This window comes from Megascapheus bottae, chromosome 8 (assembly GCF_031878675.1).
Source record: "Megascapheus bottae isolate mThoBot1 chromosome 8, mThoBot2.hap1, whole genome shotgun sequence".
In the NCBI taxonomy this organism is placed as follows: domain Eukaryota; kingdom Metazoa; phylum Chordata; class Mammalia; order Rodentia; family Geomyidae; genus Megascapheus; species Megascapheus bottae.
The window spans coordinates 60,072,794-60,093,905 of record NC_143516.1 but is presented as its reverse complement, the minus strand read 5'-3'; positions in this window follow the sequence as shown (position 1 = coordinate 60,093,905).

The following is a 21,112-nucleotide window of genomic DNA, read 5'->3' as shown; positions in this document are numbered from 1 at the left end:
ATCAATATATTTGTGATACCCAGTATTAATCAGTATGTAGCTGACCAAGAAACCTCTCAATATTGTTGGGTAATTCCTCTAAAGGAGAAGAGTGCATTATCATGTTTTTATCACAGGTAATTTTAATGTATCTATAATTATGTATTCCACCCTAGTGGGTACTGTTCTGTCAGGAGAAAGCTATCTTGCTCAGGCTTATTGGGAACTTAATCTATATATAACCTATACCTGAATATCAGAGCAACCTACAGGCTAATTTTTAGCTCCATGACTCCCAGATATTCCTCATCCACCAACTCAAAATAATTTCAATCAGATTTAGGACATTCGGTGTTTATGAACTACCTCTTTTCTTCTACAATGTCTTTTTTTTTGCCAGCACTTGGGCTTGAATATAGGACCTAGGTTCTGTCCCTTAGCCTTTTCACAAAAGGCTAGCGTTCTACCAGTTGAGCCACATCTCCACTTCCAGCTTTTGTGTAATTAACTGCAGATAAAAATCTCACTGACATTTCTGCCCAGGTTGGCTTCAAACTGTGATCCTCCGAACTGAGTCTCCTGAGTAGCTAGAGTGAGAGGTCTGAGCAACCAGTGCCCCACTGTGGAGCTGTCTTCTGTTGCTTGATGAGTGGATTCAGCAAATGGGACTCATAGTCTTGAAGCCTTCCTGTTATGTGCACAACTACTAGTCATTTCTCAACAATGTGACTCTGGTGTATGTACAATTTTTGTGCTAAAATTACCTTAAGTGTGTTTCCAACAACAATTTCCCCCTAGCTGCATTCCCAAACCAAAATTGTGATGCATTCCAATGCCAAGAAGAAATTAAATATGAGGACATCAAGCTCCTATTCTTCCCCCAGTGGGAATGGAAATATGTGCTCAGACTACCCCCCTTAGGGGACTCTCCAGTTTTGGGGGATGCCAGAAAAATGAATGTTTCAGATTAGTACACATGAGTACCTTCTTGTAAGTCTGCCTCTGACAGATAAAGCCATTTCACAGTCTCCACCTCGATGGCTCTCTCTACCTCGATGTTGCCCTCATGTTAGACAGTGTCCATTTTCTTTCCCACATTTAAATATCTCACGGGTGATGAAAATCTGCAAGTCTTTTTCTTAAAGGTCCTAAGGCTACAAAATAAGCCGTGTCCTACTCCTTAAAAATGCATTCCAAAGTTTCTAAATCTTGTCTTTCTCAAGCTTGACTAACGACATCTGAATAAACAGCACACAAATTCTAGTCACCTTTGGGTGGGTAATACAGTATTTCATGGATTAAATCCACACATGACTTGAGTTTTCAAATAGAAATTGATACAATTGATATACGAAAAAAATATACTGAGAAATATCTCCAAAGAACTTAGATAGTAAATCTTTATTGAATCAGTAGCAGGTATACAGACAGGGGAGAGAAGTGTGTAGGTATATGGCAGAAGCCCACACAAAGCTTACTGGATTAATTGCGTGGGAAAGCACCGTGTATAAGTAATCCTTAGCATATAAATTATAGGATGACTATTTCCCACAGAGGGAAATTTACTTATGTATTTTCCTTGTGGAACTTGAATGTGTCATTCAATACTTAGCTCAAATTGGAACTGAGGGAAAATGTTAGGAGCTTTTCTTCTAATGAAGGAGGAGTATGTTCCCAGCACTCAGCAAAGGCCAATTTAAGTAAGCACTACTGGCTTCATCTTGCCATGTTGTAGTGTGTACATTCATGAATTAGTCACTGGGATGGTGGAAGACAACCCACTCTTCCTTTCCTATTGATTTCAGATAATCACATCCTATTGTGGTGCGAAAAGGGAGTTGGAAATAACATAGCACCATCAGGATTTTCCTTTAACATTTTAAATTTAGAATTATTTATGCTGTGAATTAGAGCACTTACTAAATTCTAGTGCTACATGAGTACTGGGAATTGCATGCCAGTTGCTGTGATGGCATTCCAACTTTGATTCATAATAGTTGGAAGACTTCCACACTGGTAACTATATATGGCAAATTTTGCCACATTTTCCTTGTGTGACTTGGGGGCTCCTATGTTTCTAGGTATATTTCATGATCAAAGTATTTTATTCATGCAGATCCAATTTAATCTCACATTTTAAAATAATATGCTTTTTTAAAATATATATATATATATTGTTTTAACCCTGGGCACCAAACCTTCAACAGCTGCAGCTATTCAAGGGGCTAAGGTCTGAAAAACATGGTTCACACCTAGGGGTGCAGGCCGAAAAGTCTTTGAGATTCCTTTCTCTAAGACCACATGACTCAACTAGGAGATAGCCAGGCTTGAGCACAAAGCTGTGGGAAAGCTCAGGGACCTGAGTTCATGATCATGTACCATCACACACACACACACACACACACACACACACACACACACACACACATTTTAAACTATTGACTATTTTTTTTAGCAAAGCACTGGTTTTCACCATGATATTTTAATGCATGTATTGAACTTGTACCTTATTCTGCCTGTTACTCCATTTGATCCCCTTTCTACTGGCCCATTTTCCTTTTCCTCCACTGGATTTCCAGAAATCCACCTTTAACCTTCAGGTCTTCTTTGCCCCCATAGACTCCATAAATGAGAGGAAACACATCCTTTGCTATGGAAGACTGGCTTATTTCACGGGATAGGATCTTCTGTGCCACCAGTTTATACCCTGACAGTAACACAATGTCATTTTACATACTGTATTTCCTTTATCTACCGCTGGTCACCCTGCCTGAACAACTCCATGGTAAGTGTGTCAGCATACATATCTCTGGGAAAAGTTGGCTTTGGTTCTTCCAGTCCATCGAGTAGCTTTTGGAGGGACCTCCATTCTGATATCCACAGTGACTGTCGAATTGCCACGACCATCAGAAGTGTGTGTGGGGGGCATCATTGGAGGGCTCTCTCTGTCATTCCCAGCATCCGTTATTTGTTTCCTTGGTCACAGCCACTCTAACAGAATCTCAGGGCTGCTTGAACAGGGACTTGGGTGCTGCTGTTTAGGTTTTTTACTCTAGTCTGGCTCTCTACCACTTGAGCCACAGATTCCCTTTCAGCTTTTTGGGTGTTAGTTGGAAATAAGTGTGGCGGATCTCTCCTTCCCAGGCTGGATTTTTACTGTGATCTGGATATTTCAGTCTTCCCGGTAGCTGGGATTACAGATGTGGCCCACCAGCTCATGGCTTTAAAGCCTCATCATCTGGATTTTCATATTTTATGACTATAAGCATGTTGGACATTTTCAATGCATTTCATTATCATTTTAATTCATTTCTTTCCTCTTTAGATTCTTCTTTGCAAAGGTGGAGTTTTGGCCATTTATGGATTTAGTTATTTGTTCTACATTTGAGCTTCTTATATTTCCTGGATATCAATCTTCTGCTCCATACATAGTAGGCAGATGTTTTTCTACCATTCCTGGTCTGTCTCTTCACTCTGGTGACTTTTGGGTTTTTGTTTGTTAATTGGTTTGTTGGTGTGCAAAAGTTTTCTAATTGGATGCACTTCCATTTGTCAATATTGGTTATTACTTCCTGCAATATATGAGTTCATTCCTGCCTATGGCTTTATCCTGAAGTGTTTCCTTTAAGTATTTCCGTAACCATTTGAAAAGCTGTTCAGATCCTACATGGAGGTCTTTGAGTAGACTTGTGCGTGGAGTGAGAAATAGTGATCTAATTCCAGTTTTGCAGTCCAGGCCCCATTTCCTCACACTCCTGTCTTCGCGGATGGGGCGCAGGCTGCCAGCAGTGTTCCCTTGGTCTATGTTTAGTGTTCCACAATGCTAGCTTCTGCCCCAAAGCTACAAGTTGTGAAGAAATGAGAAGACAGTACGACACCTGCACCTCTGCTTCATCCATCTTGGTGTTCCTAGAGCGTCCATTTTTTCTCTTAAATTTTTAATCTTGTATTTGTTTTGCATGCAATGTGCTCATTGTTCTTCATAAAAGGAATTAAAAGATGTATATTTATCCCCTACTCAAGGAAAAATGTTTTACTTTTATTTCTAGAACTTGGAAAATCCTTTTGAAAAAACCTACTACACAAAGGTATCTTCAAACTGGCTTCATGATTTCCTTAGCCCAGGATAAACTGAGGATATCTAAAACAATGTGAATCCCCCAGGCAAATTGTTCCAAGTCTTAAACAAATGTGGCATACAGAGCTCCACTTCTGGACTTTTTGCTAACTAGCTAGAAATAAGAGTTTCATGGACTTTCCTGCCAGCATAGATCTCAAACCATGATCCTCAACTCTCAGCCTCCTCAGTAGCTGGGATGACAGTGTGTGCTGCCATTGTGCAATGAGTCCCACATGGACTGCAAACACAAAGAGAGAGCAAAGAGACACTCCATCCCATCATTGTCACCAGTAACCTCCTAGATCACTCATTTTTAAAAACTTGTATAAAATAAAGGCTAGTGCTACTATTTGAGCCACAGCTCCACTGCTGACATTTGAGCAGTTAATTAGACATAAGAATATCGTAGTCTTTGCTACGAGGTCTGGGTTCAAAATATGATTCTCAGAGCTTAGCTTCCTGAATAGCTAGGATTACAGGAGTGAGCCAGCAAGATGTGGGCAGTTTTAGGAAGCAGATAAAATTGTAAAAGTAAACATAAATTTCATACTTCAGCAAACCAGGATTCTAGTTTAGAGGAGTCATTATATGTATACTATTTTGTGTATGGTATATATACATATTAAATATGTAATATATGTGTGTACATATTAGATAAAGGCCAATGCAGATGGGACAACATGATTTTGAGTGGGAAATGCACACATCTTTCTCCATGTTTATAGATGGATAGGAAATGACCAGTGTCCAATGTAAGAGGCTGCACAGCACGTGGTGAAAGGGCCTGAGGAGAAGCAAAGGCTCATTTCTAAAGGACTTCTCTGGGTGATGATGGGGAAAAATTGGAGAGTCAATCTTACAGGCCACAATAAACCTCTGAATAGCAATCACTCTATACCTGAGTAAAAATCAAAACATGCTGTACCCTTTGTATTCTATGGCCTTTTGTCTCTTCACAGAAGGGTGCATAAAGTTTTAGTCAAATCAAGAACCTTTGCCATGAGTCATAACTGCATATCGAGATAAGAGACTAGCCTTTTCATATCGCATAAATGTAAAAAACTAATTCTCATCATTAAAAAACCCCTTCTACTCATTGCATATATATATATATATATATATATATATATATATATGACAAAAAGGTCAAAGAGACGTTACCCAGAAAGGCTCCGCCCGTACTACTCAGCTTTGAGTTCCACAGGAGGAATAAAAACATGCAGTTGTGATTAGTAATTGAACCATTTGTCATTTCTTCTGTGGTCAATGGTATCACAAAGATTCCAAAATTAATTTTAATAAAATTAAAATTCCAAGCAGCTGATGTTTACTTCCAATATCTAAAATTTTAATAATTATATGTTCGCCAGATTTCAACAGATTCCACATAGAATGAGGTGAATATAGTATTGATTGTGAAATATTATACAAAGAACAAAACAGTTAATTTTCCCACTCTTTGAGGAGCATTCTATATGAGTTTTCTTTTCTAATGCCTGCTAGGGTAGAATGAAACATTTTTCTCCTTGTCTTAATTTAGAACTCACTTTTTTGTTTCTGCAAAACATAGAGTAATTTTAGTTAATTAACACATACCATTTCTTTAATTGTAATCATGCCAAATTATGCAATTACAAAATATTACAAGTATCAGGAATCCTACACTGACAGCTTGTAATTATGTAATTATCACGTGGACTTAAAGAATTCTAACACCTAAAGATGTCAAAAAGATTTTAATATGATTATTAACTCATAGTGTCATGCATCTAATCAAATTATGTTACAAACTTAGGACAAGACACAGTGATTGATTTGAAATCTAAAACTATGAAGCTAATCCTTATAAGGCTCTGGAACAAATAATTGATATTTTTAAATGTTCTAAAGTATCAACTTACCACATAACAATATATATTAATAAATTATTCTATGGTTTATGAAATATAAAATATATTTGTGGAATCATTCTGGTTTTTATATCAATAAACTAATCTGAAATGGATTACTTACTCAGATACCTTTATATTTGCACTTCTAGATGGTTTATGCCCCAGGTTAAATAAAAAGAATAATTCTTAATACTTTTGGAATTAGACTACATTATATCTTTTTTTTTTATCAGTTGCGGGGCTTGAACTCTGCCCCTGAGCTCTTTAGCTCAAGGCTACCACACTACCTCTTGAGCCCCAGTGGTATTTTCCATTTTCTAGTGGTTAATTGGAGATCAGAGTTTCTCAGATTTTGGTGTCCAGGCTGGCTTTGAACCGCAATCCTCAGATCTCAGCTTCCTGTGTAGCTACAATTACACACTGAGCCACTGGCACCTGGCTGCATTATATCTCTTAAAAAGCTAACCATAGTGTATCCTAGTGGGTTATTTAATAGCTATTCTAAAATACATATTTTAGCAATGTGATGAAATATATGGATGTTTGAGATTTCTTGTGGCACAACACTACACAAAAGAGGCATGTATACCCTGTGATTTGAACATGGTCAGATAAACCCACCCAGACCAAATAACTGCAAATCTAACACACAAACAAATTATATCATCTAGCTACCTGCAGGCTTTTGAAGGAACTAACAATAGAGCTGGAGATGATTCAAGTGATAGAGTGCCAGCCTAAGAAACATGAGGCCCTGTGTTCAACTCTCAGTACAGTACAGGTAAAACAAAGGAGAACAGAAACAAACAGTCAAGCATAAGTAGAATATATACTCTACAGTATGAGTACTCTATGTTCCTTAAAAATTCCAGAGAAGGTTTATACAAGATTACTTTTGGGAATTACCAATGTAAACATTTTTAAAAGGCTGAAAAAAACATACTAAGAAAATACGTTTTGTTGTCTCTTAGTTTGTCTATGTCTATCTATGTATTTGTTAGTGATTAAGCTTCAAATGCTAATAAATATCTTCTGTCCATGAAACTGTTAGGCCAAGTAGTGTTGGTAAACTCTTTCACAGAATAAGGAACAAAACCCATCATCACAACCTACTTTCCTAATAAAGTATAGGTGCTTTCTCCCTGTTCCAGCTACACATCTGTTAAGTTGATGTTGTAAAACTGGGCCTGCTTTTGTTATGCATACATTCTGAAAATGAAGCATTAAATGTTTTTCCCAGTAAAGCTGACTTCTGTTACTACTCACAAAGTATTGTCTTAAATTCATGGGCTCACAGGCCTTTAGCTGTGTGTTTATATCTATCTTTGTTTATTGACTGTTCTTGAGTTCCATGGGTTTACACACAATACCTGAAAGGCATGCCTCAGCCCCTCTTCTTTCCCCATGTCTCTTCATTTTGTCCATGTACTTCCCCCGCCATCTTTGTTTACGCATTTGTGCAGTGAGGCCTGACATATGACAGCATCTGCTTTGTTGTTATTTTTATTTGCCCATCCTGGGCCTGAACTCAGGGCCTTCTGCTCTCATTGCACTTGTTCATTTTGCTCAAGTTCTGTCATTCTACCTCTTGAGCCACAGTTTCAGGTCTGGCTTTCTATTGGTTAATTGGAGATCAGAGTCTTAGGACTTTCCCATCTAGGCTAGATTGAACCACCAGTGCTCAGCCAAGAACTTTTAGTTTAGTTTTTTTTTTTTAATCATAGCCTTTCATTTCCTCTAGTAAAAAATTAAACCTTTTGATTAGCCTTTTCATGTGCTAAGAAAGCAGATTTGTGATAGATCATCATTAAGTGCATTTATGTTCCTAACACTTTTCCTAAACCTATAGAAAGAAGAAGCAAAAATACCAAACTCAGGTATGCAAAATCACCCCACATCCACACAAACCCACTCCCACCTTCCTGCTGCCACAGCCCCTTCCTCCACACGTGGGGTAGAAGCAGGTAACACACAGGATCATTCCTGCTCTACACAGCTCTGCATTCTGATGACTAGGCAGGAAATAAATGAAGTTTCATAAAATATGAAACATCTTTTTGCTGGTACTTGTATTGATGTCATGAACATAGTGAAGCATTTCTGCAGTAAAATGGTTACACTAGTTCTCATCATTGGCTTTACTAAAGGAATGAGACAGACTATAAGCCCATACTTGTAATCCCAGCTATTTAAGAGGCTAAGATCCAATGACTACTTGCAGTCAAAGCCAGTCTGGGCAGAGAGACCCATGAGTCTCTTATGTCTAATAAACCACAAAAACAGCAGAAGTGGGGATGAGGTTCAAGTGCTAGAGCACTAGCCTGTACTGAAAAAGCTAAGGGACAGTGCCTAAGCCTTGAGTTCAAGCCCCAATATTATAGAGAAAGAAAGAAAGAAAGAAAGAAAGAAAGAAAGAAAGAAAGAAAGAAAGAAAGAAAGAAAGAAAGAAGGAAGGAAGGAAGGAAGGAAGGAAGGAAGGAAGGAAGGAAGGGAAGGGAATGAAGGAAGGGAAGGAAGGAAGGAAGGAAGGAAGGAAGGAAGGAAGGAAGGAAGGAAGGAAAGAAAGAAAAAAGAAAGAAAGAAAGAAAGAAAGAATGCATGTGTTTAATTATCTGATACAACATAAGTCTATGAATTCAGGAAGTCTTTGTGATGTATGTGTGAATTTGGAATTTATGAAGTTTATTTTAATAACTATCTGTCCTAGTCATTTCAAATGCAAACATATCAGAGAGTTTCTCTAATTATTCAAACCACTCACACCCTCTCCACCCCAGCCTGCAGTACACTGGGTGTGGGCAAAATACATTTTCTTTCTTTTCCCAATTGAATTATGATGCAGAAATATTTAGTAAAATGCCCTGTCATCTACATTAATCAGATGAGGTTATACATTAATTTTGCACCAATATATCTGTGATTTGGGTCATATCAGAACAGATTTCTAGGCTTCCTGATTTTGCAAAATGTATAGCGCTTGAGAATGAACTCTTTCCATCTACAAACTCTCCATATTAGCCCAAGTATCAGAGAAGGAAACCTGCTGTCTTACAATTGGGCTGAGCAATTTTGTTTTTGTTTCTGTTTTAGTTTTTTACCAGCCCTGCGGTTGAACTCAGTGCCTGAGCACTGACCTTGGACTTTCTCAAGGCCAGAGCTCTATCCCTTGAGCCACAGCACCACCTCCAGCTTTTTCTATGTATGTGTGTGGTACAGGGGAATAGAACCCTGGTTTTTGTACATGCTAGGCAAGCACTCTACCACTAGGCCAATCTCTTGGCCCCCGATGAGCAGTTTTAAATCCTTGGGATCTGTGCTTTTCAGCACTCTGACATCAAGTTTTAAGTATTTGTTCCTTAGCTTTTAATTTTGCCTCTGTGTCATATACTCTGTATGTAACTGGCTTTATTCTATTGGAATAGATCTGCTTTAGTTCCCAGATCTATGATAAAGGTACTAACTACCTGTGATTAGCTGCCCTGGGCAGCAAGATCAACTTCCACTGACTGGTATAAATTCCATAGTCTCCAGCTTCAGTGGTCCCATGTAGATCTGTCTAGTGGGTTCTGGTTACATAAATAATTCCCATCCACAGTGAACATTCATTACAGCCTGGGGAATTGCTGGATACCTTTCTACAGGTCAGTGTTTACAGTTGACAAAAGATAAATGCACAACTTTCAGTACAGGTGGACACACTAATTTTACATAAACAATATTTAACATTTGACACATCTTTGTATTGAGGTATGCACACATTTTTATTTCTATTTGTTTATTATTAGAGAGATAATGTAAAGAGGGATTACAGCTAAAACACACATGCATCTTAATAACATGGTGTTGACCCAAAAAGTCATTGTGCATAGCATTTTGTATTTGATGCTATGAAATTGTTTGCTTCATATTTTTGTGGCTATTTTAAAGCTATCACATTGAGAAGCATGATTTGAAGACATACTAGTCTATGCAGGTCTTCCAAAATGTTCTGCTTGATTTTGTCAACTGGTAGCCAAACTAAGAGGAATGAACTGTTTTCCAGAAAGATGATTGATGGTTGGACTTTTCTGAGGCTCAACTAGGGCTTGAGTTCAGGGCCTGGTTGCTGTCGATTAGTGTGTCCATTCAAGGCTTCTTGAGCCCCATCTCCATTTTCATGTTTTTTTTGTTGGTTAACTGGAAATATGAGTCCCTCAGTTTGTCCTGCTGGACTTGCACTAACCAGAGAGATCCTCAGACCTCAGCTCTCTGACCAGCTGGGATTCCAGGCATGGTCAGAAGAGCCCAGTCTTTTACACATTCTTATTTACGAGAGATGTTATGGCCTTGGATAGATTTGCAAAGGAACACATGCTATTTGAAGCTGTTGGGTAGCTATATTGTTTTTAAACTGTGAAAGACATATTCCTAGAATTTCATGTTTTTTATTGACTTATTTTCCACTGGGTTTTGTGTGAGTCAAAAGAAAGTGGAGAAAACACAAGAATGTGATGGTCTTTATAAGGGGGCGCTGTAAGTTCGTGGAGTAAAAGAGAATTCCTGAGGAGAGGCAGCGGAGCATCTGGTGGCCTATCCCCACAATGCTTTCATAACGAAGACACTTTTGCTTTGGGGAAGCTCTGCCATATGGACAGTGATTATATACAGCTCTGAATTACAGCTCGCAGGAGGACAGAGACGGCCCCAACTCACACCACCTATGCACAGGGGATAGGAAAAGGAGACAGAGCCAGACACCCAGATGACAGCCGGAAAAGCCACCAGGTTATTTTAAATTTCTGTTTTCACTGATTGCTTCCCACGGCCTTACTTTGGATTGTGGCTAATAATACTGAGCTCTGTCTGAAAAGGGTGGGGCTGCCTGTGATAGCAGCTTAAGGGGTATAACTCCCCCAGGATGGAAGAGTTCAAGGCCATCCTGAACTCATAGTGACACCCCATGGGAACATGCACATAGGACAACACAGAAAGGTGCATCCCCAGAGATCCTCTGCTCCTCAGAGTTCTGGTACTTAATTAAAATAGGAAGTGTGGTGCAAGATAAAAAGTCCACTCAGAATCCTAATAGGGCAGCCCATTTGGATTTCTGCCCATGGGCTCTGAAAGTCAGTGATTTTAGAGGTACTTTCTTGTGGCTGGCCATTCTGCCACCCATGCCACCTGACGCACAGCTCGATGCGTAGGTGTTTGCTGATTAATCAGCGTGAACCGGAAAAACGCAGACAGTGAGAGCTACAGACACCCAATGTGTGAACTTGAAAAACCAGGGCGGTGAGAGCAGCAGACACCCACACGTGATCTCTGGAATCCCCACAGCCTCCACGACTTGGGGTTGATCTGGAGCTCTCTGTCTGCTGAGGAAACCTGGACTCGTGTGATCTCTCCTGGAAAACAAAGTACACAAAGCATGATTAAATGCATTGGGTCATAATCACACTGAGACACACAGCACTCACTCTCCATACGTGTGCTTTCCAGTAAGTTATATGACATTGCAACTCCAGGACATATCCTACGGAATAGTCGCCGCCACCCCACACACATCAAACAGCAGTGCGTTATGATCACATACACATCACACAGCAGTGTGTTATGATCACACACACATCACACAGCAGTGAGTTATGATCATATACATCATAGAGCAGTGAGTTATCCTCACACACACACACAAACCACACAACAGTGAGTTATCCTCACATCCACAAACCACACAGCAGTGAGTTATCATCACACACGCAAAACACACAGCAGTGTGTTATGATCACACACACATCACACAACAGTGTGTTATCATCACACACACACATCACACAGCAGTGTGTTATGATCACACACAGCAGTGTGTGATCATCACACACACATCACACAGCAGTGTATTATGATCACCTACATCACACAGCAGTGAGTTATCATTACACACACAAACCACACAGTAGTGTGTTATGATTACACACACAGCACTGTGTTATGATCGCACACACAAACCACACAGCAGTGTGTTATGATTACACACACATCACACAGCAGTGTGTTATGATTGCACACACAAACCACACAGCAGTGTGTTATAATTACACACACATCACACAGCAGTGTATGATGATCACACACATCACACAACAGTGAATCATCATCACACACACATCACATAGCAATGAGTTATGGTCACTCACACAAACTACATAGCAGTGTGTTATGATCACACATAGAAACCAGACAGCAGTGAGTTAGCATCACACATATCACACAGCCGTGAGTTATCATCACACACACAAATCATACCAATGAGTTATTATCACACACACAAACCTCACAGCAGTGAGTTATGATCACATACAGAAACTACACAGCAGTGAGTTATGATCACATACACTAACTTCAAAGCAATGTGTTATGATCACACATACAAACTACACAGTTTTCATTGCACACAGAAACCACACAGCAGTGAGTTATCATTGCATAGATTTGTTTCCCAGGAGTTCCAGAGTCAGACAGCCATGCCGACTGCACACATGGCATGTCAACATTGGTTGTTGGCTCACATGGCCAAAATGTATCACAGAAGTGCTCTGGTGCCTTGTTCACTTCAGGGAAAACACACGCATCCTCTCTTAACTGAAGAATGAGTGCATTTGTACTTATTCCAGTGGCTCTAAGCACATGTGTGTACTTTCTAATCAACTTCCCAATTTCAGAAAAATAAATAAATAAACAAATAAAATCAAACCTATTCTGATTCCCAATAACTGGAAAACATGCTAGGCTATTGGGGCTGAGCTCCAAAAGAATAGATTAAAAATAATATTTTACTGGGAATAATGGTTTACTGGTGGCACATTTGTTTGTTTATAAATTTATAAATTTCTAATTTATATATTAAATTTTGTAAATGAACACTCAACAAGTCACAAATATTAAAATGCACATGGATCTTGGGACTTTGGATGCCTGGTTCAGTCACAGAGCAAGTAAAGGGCCTTGCGTTCAAACCCCAGTACTGCCAAAAACAGAAAAAGAAAAATAATAATTTTATGTGATTACAAATTTGCTTAATCCATGGTAAAAATAATAACCTACCAAGGTTATATTAAATCCTTTCCAAATGTAAATACTTATGTAAGTTAAACCAATCAAATGTGGGAAAAAAAGATCCTTAATACAATTTTGCATGATTTTCTATGAATTTGAAAAGTGAAGTTGGATAACACTGTAAAAAAGTAACCCATTCATTTAACAAGCTGAAAGATATATAAATGAAAGTTAAAACTCATTTATTTAATGAAGAAGATAGTGACCAGAGGTGAAATTTACACAATACTTCCTAAATGTCATATGTGTTTAAAGGAACATGGGGACCTGTGAGGTAAATTTCTACAATTTTCCAGGTGTGAAGAGACTTAAAGTAGTGTAAAAAATAATGAAAGACTTGAAAATACAACTTAAAACCCATAGAGATTCTCATTTTATCTCAACTTAGGACCTAACTCTTTCCAATTTTAAACTGGCAATAAAAATTGTCCAGAGTTTTTAGAATTCTGGATCTAATTTCATGGTATTCTCTTTTCAGGGATCCTGAGTAAACCACATCATCCAATAATAATGGGAAGGAGATTTGAGGAGCAACTCCCTGAGTTTGTCTTGGATAGCCTTAAGGAAATCAAATTCAGAGGTTTTGCCTGCAGGAACCATGTAATTTGCTGGTAAACTAGAAGTCATCAGCTCAATGTTTGAGGGGGAAAAGGAAGAAAGAGAGAAGACTGAGCAAAGCTTCAGTGAACTTTCTTAATAACTACCTTTTATTGCTACTTTTAAGGAATTCCACAAAGGGGTTGCTGTTTCCTCAGTCAGCTAATAAGTGCAATGCTTCTTGGGCATTTTTTGCCCCTTTCTTTACTTTCCCCCACCTTACTTCTCCATCTCTATACACAAGTTCCTTCCTTCCTTCTTTCCTGTTTTCACTTTTCATGCCAGTATTGGTGCTTGAACTCAGGACCTCACAATCTCCCTGAATTTTCCCTCAAGGCTGGTACTTTGTCATTTGAGCCACAGCACCTCTTTCAGGTTTTGCTTGTTAATTGGTGATTAGTATTCATTGGACTCTCCTGCCATGTCTGCCTTTGAACTTACATTCTCAGACCTCAGCCTCCAGAGAACCTCTGAAAACAGGGGTGAGTCACCATCAGTGCCTATTATATTTTTTTCATTGATTTTAATAGCTTGGATGAATTTCTAATGTAGCTAACATCTCATTAAATGATTTTCTTTCCTTTTCTTCTTTCTGTAAACCCAAGTTGAAAGCCCATATTAAAAAATATGAACTAAACAGGACCAATGCATAAATATTGTCTAGCATGAAAAATGATTTCCTTACTATTGTGCTTATGTCTAAATGAAAATGGCAATTCAAGGTTAAACCTGAGATGAAATATGAAAGTACTTACTAGTACATGCTGACATCTGCTTGCTTATGTAATGAGGCAAAAAGCTTGAAAAAGAGAGATGCCTTCTTTGCTACATTTCACAATCTGTTCCATCACACTGCATCATGCCATCCATTTATTAGATGTTTAATCATTGTCAATTGCCCAGTTCTTGAACATGATAGCCACTATATATTGCACTGAAAGTATGAGCCTTCAATCATAATTCTCATATATATGTAAATTTATTCTCTATAAAATTTTATATATTCTATAATGCATATTTTATACATATAGTATAGATTATATGTGTGTAAGATAAAACATGTTATATATACATAGGTCATAAAGTAGTATGGATTGACTAATATATATAGAAGTGGATTGATAGAAAAATATAAATACATGATAGATGGCAGAAAAAATATGAGAGAAGTTGAGTGATTGATTGATTGATGGTAGATAGAACTTTCTCCTGGATTTTGTTAGTTATACTTCAGATAATACATATTTTCATTGAATACTTGCAAGTAATATGAGGTACTCATAATTATTACAAAGAAAGAGTTGTACACTAATAGAACTTCATACAAAATTATGGTATGCATTATATTGATTAAAATTTTTCACAAACTAGTTTATAAATTTTCTCTCTCCAAGAAATTTTAAAGGCTTAGCTATTACCTGTTGTTCTCCTGTGTGATAGGGAACCCTGGATATTTACACAGGTATAGTAAATGTTGTCTCATGCAAAGCACGCATGAGGTGACATTGTAAATGTCTATTTAGCTTACTGGGACACAGGCAGATGGAAAAGATTTTAAATTCACAGTTGCTACAAAATTATGAATAAGAGATTTTGTTGAAATCAAATAGAGGAATAAAACACTTAAAAGAATTTTATATGTTATTTAAATAAAAATTGCATTTAAAGAGTATATGAAATCAGATGAAATATTATATGTATCATATAGTTAACAAACTAGTATAAAATAAGTTATTTAATTCATTGAGGTGCTTTGCTTGATAAAAGAAGGCGTCGCGTAAACGAGTTGCCCAAATAACTACTCACAAGGCCGAGATCTAGAAGATTAAAGTTCAAAGCCAGCCAGAAGAGAACAATTCTAGAGTATCCGTCACCACGCTGACTAGCCAAGAGCAATCTGGAGATGTGGCTCAAGGAGCAGAGCACCAGCCAAGCAGGCACAAGGTCCTGAATTTACACACCAGGACTGGAGGAAAGAGTTTAACATGCTAGAGCAATAACTAAAAAATTACCTATGACATTATTATTGTCATTTTGCTTTGATGTCTGGAGTGACAGCTTGCATTTCTGGGGTCCAGGGATTCTAATTCACCTCTGAAAGTTGGGATGGGCCCGGCCTCCCCCATTTCAACTTGGTCCACGGAGATGACAGGATGGCTTTAGCGCAGGCAAAGGTGGAAAGAGAGAAACTCTGCATCCTTCTCTCCCTTCTGCAGTTCAGCAGCCGTGTTTCTGTTGGAGGTGTTCTAGGAAGCAGGAGGGAGTCTAGTTAGAGCTTAGAGGAGGGGGTCCCTCCAGTACCAAGCAGAGCAAAGTCAGAGACCAGACCACATGGCTTCCAATAAGGAGAGCAGAGCTGAATGGACACTGTAGTTGGTGTTGTCCACTGGATTAACAGCTGAAAGCATGTGTAGATTTAAATATCCTAAATATCCTGTGTGATATGTGGACACACACACACACACACACACACACACACACACACACACACACGCAAAGTGGCTGTCTCTGTCAAGTTCATTAGCCTACTCATCCTTCAGTAAGGTGACTAAAGATCTCTGTTTTCTTCAATATTTTACATTCATTAATTCTTCCCATCAAGTCACCTGTGCCATTATTTTCCCTTTCATATCTCTAATATCCACACCCTTCCTGCCCGGTCTGTTTGGAGGCTTCTCCTTTCGCGAGGCTCTGTGGGGTCCCTGAGACCAAAGTCACGCACACCTCCTGGGGGCAGTGTTTACCAACTTTGGATCACAGGTCTAGGGAAATCAGTGTTTCTTCCTGAAGTGGACAATTTCAAATTTGCCCTTTAATTTTAGATCAAGAATTATAAAATCAGTACTGCTGAACCATAGGCAGCTGGGGAAATAGAACTATTGAGGAAGACAAGACAGAACTCCCTACTTGCTCTGGTGGGTTCTGTATGGCCTGAAGAAAGTCAGGTTGCTGCACTACTTCCTCACGGTCCTCAAACAGCAGGTTGTGCCAAGGGCAGGCTCAAGTCTGTAATCCTCACTACTTGAGAGCTAAAAACTGAGGGAGGACTGCAGTGTAAAACAAGTCTGAGCAGGAGACTCCATGAGACTCCTCCCTGAAATTACTACCCAGCAAAAAGCCAGAAGTGCAGCTATGGCTTAAGTACAAGAAGGCCAGCTTTGTGCTGAAAAGCTCAGGGACAGCACCCAGGTTCTGAGTTCAAGCCCTAATACCACCACCACCACCACCACACACACACACACACACACACACACACGCACACACGGTACACAAAATGAATGGGTTCCTGATACAGCATGTTTCAATTTTGATGTCTGACACAACAGGCCTAAGATTCAGCGAGCTTATTGGTTACAATACAATCCCTCTTTTGTAATAAACTTTCACAGCCTTATGTACTTTAGGAATGAAACATTTTTCAATAGCACAATTGACTTTAGCTCAGTTTATTTTGAGTCATGGGCATAATAGTTTTCCCAGCTAACTGTACGCAGCTTCATGCTCAGCCACATACACAAAGGAGAAAGCTGCGGGATGCAAAAACAAAGCACATGAAAGACACTCTCAAGAACGCATGAAAGGAAATTACACTTCCTTTGCATTTTCACATGAACAAGAATCCTGTTAAATATGAGAAATGAATGAGCAGTTTCCTTTACCCAGGCACATAATTTGTGTTTTTCCAAATTGAAATAGAGTCTATCTCCAGTACCTCAGAGTTGTTTCTCTTAATGTCGCCGTGATTTATAGCTGCTGAGTGGATCTGAACCTCTTTGCCAAACGGGGATGCCTTATTTCTTCTCTGAGAAATAATGCTGACTGCAAGCTTCTGCATAGTTACATTCTTTCAAAATCGTGGGCAACGTATCAGAGGAAATTGTACTCAGGATATCTCATTTTTAGAGAGTAATTTATTACCTTGTACTTAATCTTACGACATTTTATTTTTACCAAAGGCTGTTCCTTGTCTTCAGAAAAAGTAAAGTAACTGAGAAGACATTGTGTATATTGTTATCCCCTATGACCACTCAACCTTCAAAAATATTTTGGAAAAATTAAAACAACGTCTGCTACACTGTATAAAGCTTTGAGTTTTGTGTTTTGCTTCATTTCTACTTAAAAATATGGAAGGTTAGTCTTTTAATGTTGAAGAGATTTAATTTACACTGTATGTTATTTCAAGCAAACTCTAAATTATCAATTCTAAAAAAAAAATACAAAATTCAAAGACTAACCTGAACAACTTGACTAAATTGTTATCTGGATAGAATGTTCCTACATAGGGAACCAGGGGAATAAAAATCAAAGCAATGAAAACATAACAATTTGGATTCTAATAATGTTGGAATAGCTTTCTGGAAATTGCATTGATAGATGCGAGGTCTCTGTTCTGAGCCTGTATTTTAGTTTGATATTAAAAGACTCATTTCTTTTCTTTCCTTCAGTGTTACAGTATTTCTCTCCTAAAGCCAACTGGGTATTCTCACTGCTCATTCCTTTGGGCTGATTTTTGTTTTATGTTCAGTGTCTAAGGTGATTTGGGCTCCGGTGATGGTCTGTTTTCAGTATAATGATGTTTGTCTTGAAGAACACACAGCAAGTTTTCCAGAAGGGCATGTCCTATTTCTGATTGAACATGACTGTCTCCATCTACCCTTTCTGCCATACAGAATGCCACTGGCAGAATAGCTTCCACCAGATGACAGGGGTAACCCTGAGAATGGGGTGCTAGTAAAGTGGGGTTCTGGAGAGGGCTCATCCCCAAGCCTGAGATCTGCCACGTTCTTAGCATCCTGGAAGCTCTCTGAAGTCACTGCCTGTAACATGGGTCCCAGCCCCAGGCCCCTGGAGGCCTCTGAGCAGCCTCGTCCTCTCCTCCTGCATGCCTCCTCAACACGAGATCACAGCAGAGGGCTATGGCCTAAGGCTGATGTGGGTGCCTGAGACCTCTGGCAATGCAATGGGAACAAATGTTTGAACAGCAGTCGGATTCCTTGAATCTTTGCTTTACTATCACCAGATGACTCTTGTGTAGTGTGTCTGTGCTTGGTCACACTGTTACATCTGAAGTTCCTGTGGGGCTCATTTTGTTTTGCAATGCCCTGTATCCCTGGACAGGTCTTGAAAACAGGGTCCTCCCAAAAACCGACAAAGTGAAGGGCAGATCTGAGCATTCCACCTCACCACCATTCCTCTCCGCCAGAGGGCTTCAGGTTCACCAGCTCCATCTTTTGTTGGACTTAATGCATTGATATTTCAAGGTCATCTACGAATGCAGATGTGTTAATTAATATGGGCCTGTAACTACCTGAGGAATTAAAAAGTGAGTTCAGGATTCTTCAGCTTGGACCACACACTTTGATTTGTCATGTTGTTAAGTAGACTTGGCTGCTCAGCCAGTTTTTGAGGAGTAGGCAGAAATTTGTCATAGGACAAGAAAAGAGGAGATTCTCTGATAATTGAACCAAATATGTTTTCTTGTAAATATTTCATTCTCATTGATTTAGGACTTTCATTCGGAAGAGATTGTTTGAGAGGGATGGACTTAGACACAATAAATAAACTTGATTGGTTACAAATTTTTAACCACATGCTTTTTGTAAAATACCCAAGGAACTTGTTAGAAACACAAGCTTCTAGGATAGTCCTATTTGATTGAAGTGTGGAGAAATCTGGCACAAATAAAAGGTTATCCTCTACTCAGGGTGTGTGGAGGAGGTTGGTGAGCGTGGAGTCCCAGAAAGCCTGGACCATCTGACCACTTGCCTTCCAGCACTCAGCAAGATCTAGGACCAGCTGCTCAGTTAATGGAACCTGTATAAATCACTTTACAACAATTAATTAGAAAGGTGCATAAACATGTGTTAGGATGGGAAGCACTGGGCTTGCAGAATAGAAGTGTACTCACAGAAACTGCAGGTCCTAACTTCAAGTGAGGGCTGGGCCTGGCCCCATGAGCTGTCAACAGAAAGGAAGAACACATAGAAAACTGCAACAGGCAAAAAAAAATCCACACCAATGCTTGGAAGAATTTCTGACAATCACCGGGCTTTAATGATATGGGGATTTGATTGAAAATGATAATTGTTTACTCTTTTTGTACAAGTCCTGGGGCTTCAACTCAGGGCCTGGGTGCTCTCCCAGAGCTTTGTGCTCAGTGCAGTAGCACTACTCTACTATTTCACCTAAACCTCTACTTCTGGCTTTATGGTGGTAACTTATAGATAAGCATTCCATGGATTTTCCTGCTTGGGCTGGCTTCAAGCTGAAATCCTCATATTTCAGCCTCCCGAGTCAGTAAAATTATACGTAGGAGCCAGCAGTGCCTGGAAAGTGTCTAGTTTTTATATTTCCCCCAAAGACACAATAGAGACCGAGAACATTGAGTTTGCAAATACTTGGCGTTTGTGCGCAGGCTGTCAGAACATTCAAGTCTGGGGGCAGGGTGAAATGTAGGCAGGATGTGTGGCTACCTGTCACAGGCAAGTCGCCCTGATTGCCAGCTAGCTGGCCAATGCTCAGCCCTGTGAATTTGCCTCAGCTTCTACCTGATGAAATTCTGCCTGCTTTTCAAAAAGGAATTGAAATTAGGAGCCCTCGGTGTCTGTGTGTGTTTGCTCTGTGGTCTGAGCTGCACAGGGTGCTCCATCCTGTTCGCAGGTTCCAGTATGAGGGCCTGTGAAGGTTGGCCTCTGAGAGATGGCCATGACAGACGTGCGGAAGGAGGAGATCTGGCCCAACTCTGGACACAGTGAGATCAGTAGGACTGACACAGGGCAGTAGAATGGAGTAGGGCACTGAAAACTACCCCAGAGAACCTGACCCAGTTCAAAGCTGACCTCAGACAAAGCTGGGAATTCAGGTGGAAATTGACAGAGGCTAAAATGGACAGAGGCCTGAAGACTGCTCAGCACCCAAGACAGAGCCCATTGGGAAAGGCTGCTTAGATCTGGGGAGAGATCGATGGAGGGGAGGCTCATTGTCAACATTGTGGACATTGCTTATTTGTTTTCATTGAGCAGTGTATTTTTGCAATTTTTTTATGGAAACAAAAACCCTCACTTATAATGAAATTAAATTGTTGGTTCATGAAAATTTAGTCTGTGTTCCACATACCCGACATTTCAATACCATTGCATGGAATTCTGAGTTGTACTGACATTTTTGATTAGCACCCTGAATCACTGCTTGTGATCACACACACACACACACACACACACGGACACATGGATATATGCATATATATGCATGTATTTGGTAGCATATGTAATGGCATTCCCTAATTAGATCACTGGATAAGCATATGACAGCAATTACTGTCACTCAGGTTATACAAAATTCAAGATGTGCAGTCACACCTTGAGCACTGAAATGCTGATGTGTCTATTCTCAGTCTGATGAAGGAATTAAGGAGAGGATTTTGTGCTGT